Below are 3,938 nucleotides of genomic sequence, written 5' to 3' on the forward strand. Positions count from 1 at the left end.
AATGAGTTTTAATGATTGTGGGATAAGATGTACGTAAATTCGACTGTTAAGCTACAGGGCATAGGTTCAGACAGGTCAGCAGCACTGATTACAGTCACTGTCAAAAACACAAGAGCATAAAACCTAAACACATGGAGAAATCTTGTAGGTATGTATCTTCACAATGAGTCAATGTGTGTCAACACAAATCAACACCTCATTAGAATACAAGAACTCATATTGTATCCTCACTGTATGAACAATAAGCTGACACATACATGGGAGTCTCGTGGAAATCTAACCATGGAAGAGATTCTGTAGATTCTCAAACAACAACTTTCAATTATAAGATTTTTCAAAAAATGGAGCGGTTAACTTCTTATGGCTGGGGCGTAAGAGTACTTGGAGAATAGGTGCCAGAGTAATATCTGTGCTACTCAGTTCCCCAGAAGCTAAGATATGGCATTTATAGTAGAATTTGGATAAAAACACTCTGAAGTTTCTAAACTGTTTGAATGATGTCTGTGAGTATAACAGAAGCTCGGGTGCGAGACCTCTTTAATGGTGAGAGGTGAGGGCTTTTGTTATAGGAGAGGAAGCAGGATGGCTGCCCTTTCCTGTTGAATTCCAGGAACCGATCAAGTCTGTCATGAACTGGAGGCTGAGCACGCCACCCGTACGACACTGTATCACTTGTATATCGGACGACTGAGGAGCGCTTTACGCCTGGCGCCAGCTTCCGTATGGATCGCTCTGGTAGCTTAGTGGAGGCACTCCTTCAATATCATCAGAGGCTCGTCGAGGTTACAGCGGTGAGCTCTGTCGGATAACTATTTTCGCCCTTCATAGTTTTCAGTCCTGGACCTGTCCCTGCAGTTCAGCATTCCTTTCATCGGCTGAATAACACCTAGTCAGGGGTCGACGCGAGGTTGTAGACGAACGGCAGACAGTACGCTATAGCATAAAAATAAGATATTGATTCAAGACACTGGCCGAGGATACGCTGGCTGAAGACAAAGCCGTAATTAGACAAAACATAATCATTAGTATTGGGGCGCCTTAAATGGAAACAGGTTAACTACCCTGGACCAGAACACAAGCTCGAGGTAAGAATGACAGACCACCTCTTAACAAGGGAGAAAAGAATCGCGTCTGAATAAGACAACGCTCGTTCATCGGAACTTGATTAATTAAAGAAGAAAACATACGAATAAAGAAAAGTAAAACATAAAAAAGAACAAAAAACAAGGTTGGCTAGTCAAATTAACCAGTATCGGACGGTGGATCGGAAAATACCAAATCGTGAAAACTGAGATACTTTCTATGGCTGGGCCTGGGGGCTACGAGTGCAGCCTTGTGAATGTTGACCTGTTTAAAGGTATTACTCACATGCGGCTACGGAGAGCGTGATCACAACAGCTCGTCCGGATCTAGCTGGTGTCTCTCTCTCTCTCTCTCTCTCTCTGTGAATATGTCCCTGATGGATATGGAATGTACTTACAATGCGCTTGCACAATAAAATTCAAACAGAGTGTATTTACTGATAGACTGGACCCCACTGACTAAACATTTAGTTAGGTCTCATCTTTGACATTCGGGCCCAGAGTATTTCCTAGTCATGTTGTCATGAAAAACTTAATGCATTGTCTGCAAGGCTGTTGCTGTCATGTAGTGCACTGGGTATTGTTATCATGCACGGCTCTTGGAATTGCCTAACACAGAGCGGTCTTTGTATTTGTTTGAACCAGGAAGTAGAGAGTCTTCCTGATGGGAGCCAGATAGTAAACATTACTGTAATAGTTTATGGCCCTATTCCCGTCAATGTTGCTGACCCTGTCAATCAATTATGTAATCAGAGGTTTATGGAGAAGGGGAGGCACTAGCGGTAAAGCTGTGTGTGAAGGTTTGTGTGTGTGTGCGTGCGTGTGTGCGTGCGTGCGTGCGTGCGTACATCTAAACTGGTTGTGTGAATTTGGAAAGTAGCATGATTTCTCTCATGAAAATCTTGAGGTAGAAACCACAACTTTAGAAATGAAACTGTGTACAAATGCCGTATCTTAATTTTATCATCCTGTTGTTGCAGTAATTTTCTTGCATAGCAGGAAAATGCAAACATGTAGTGTATTCAAGGTTTGAAAAGGCTTCTAAAGTTAGCAATTTCCACTTTACAATTTCAGACTTGATTTTCCCTACAGATAAATGTATCAACCCCTACAAAAAAATCCATTCATTATAATCCACATATCCTGTTGCTGCAGGATTATTTTCCTGCTGTAGCAAACTGGCTCAAATTAAAATCCTACATCTGTAGTTGTGTGTTTTTTCCTTTATGATGTGAGAAAGTGGAGATGTTCTGTGTAAGTGTGATTGTGTTTGTTCATTCTCAGTTGTGTGAATGTGTACAGGAAACCTCTAAACCATAGCACTTGTAACAAACACCGTCTAACTGTGTGTGTGAGAAAGAGAGAGATAGTTCATTTCACTTTTGTTTATTCTCTATTTCACTTGCTTTGGCAATATAAACATGTTTCCCATGCCAATAAAGCCATTTGAATTGAATTGGGGGAGAGAGAGAGAGAGTTACTCACACTATTGAGAAATTCTCCACCCAGACCCTCACGTACACCTTTTACACACTGTTAACCACAGACCCTCATGTACAGACACGTTCTACACACTGCTAACCACAGACCATCATAAATCTCTCCCACGTGGAACCTTTCACCTCTCTGACCTCACATACACTAATTCTCTGACCCCCTCACCTATTTCTCACTCTCCTCTCTCTCTCCTTCTCTCTCTCTCAGTCTCTCTCTTCTCTCTCTCTCTCTCATCTCTCTCTCTCTACCTCTCCTCTCTCTCCGTCTCTCTCTCTCTCTCTCTCTCTCTCACAATTCAATTTCAAAGGGCTTTTTGGCAGTGAAACATTTTAATTTGCCAAAGCAAGTGAATAGAAGATAAACAAAAGTGAAATAAACAAGTCAATGAACAGTAGACAATTACTAGCTCACAAAAGTTCCAAAGGAATAAAGACATTACAAATTCATATATTCTGTATATATACAGTGTTGTAATGAGGTGCAAATAAGCTTAAATTACAAAGGGAAATTAAAATAAACTAAAAATAGGGGTTGTATTTACAATGGGTATGTTCTTCACATGGTTTGCCCTTTTTTGTGGCTAACAGGTACAAAGCTTGCCCTGCCGTGATGGCAACACTGTGGGTATTTCAACCCAATAGATATGAGGAGTTTATCAAAATTGATTGTTTTTTTCGAATTCTTTGTTGTTCTGTGTAATTGAGGAATATGGTGTCTTCTGATATGGTCATCAAATTGGGTAGGAAGAAGTTAGGAAGTGCAGCTCAGATTGACTTCCATTTTATGGCTAGTGTGCACATAGCCTGTCTTCTCTTGAGAGCCAGTCCTGCTTCGAAAGGCCTTTCTCAATAGCAATGGCTATGCTCACTGAGCTCGTACATAGTCAATAAGATTTCCGTTCCATTTTGGGTCAGTAGCAAGTGGCGTCAGGTATTCTGCCACAGTGTACCTCTGTTAGGGAAAATAGCAATTCAGTCAGTTTGTTTTTTGTAAATTCTTTCATAATGTGTCCAATTTAATTATCTTTTTGTTTTCTCATGATTTGGTTGGGTCAATTAAGTGCTGTTGTCCTGGGGTCTGTGGCGTCTGGTTTATGTTGTGAAACAGAGCCCTCAGGAGCAGCTGCTTAGGGGAACCTTCTCCCAGGTTCTATCTTTCTGTAGGTGATGGCTTTGTTATGGAAGGTTGGGAAATCGCTCTTTAGGGCGGTTGTAGAATTTACGTTCTCTTTTTCTGGATTTTGATAATTAGCGAGTAAAGGAATTGCTGTCACCTCATGTACGTGTTGTCCCACTGTGTGCTGAGGGTGTCCAGAAGATTTCTTGTCGAGTATTCTAGGCATTTAGGTCGCCCCAGAAC

The sequence above is a fragment of the Salvelinus sp. IW2-2015 genome, linkage group LG8, assembly GCF_002910315.2.
Source record: "Salvelinus sp. IW2-2015 linkage group LG8, ASM291031v2, whole genome shotgun sequence".
In the NCBI taxonomy this organism is placed as follows: Eukaryota; Metazoa; Chordata; class Actinopteri; order Salmoniformes; family Salmonidae; genus Salvelinus; species Salvelinus sp. IW2-2015.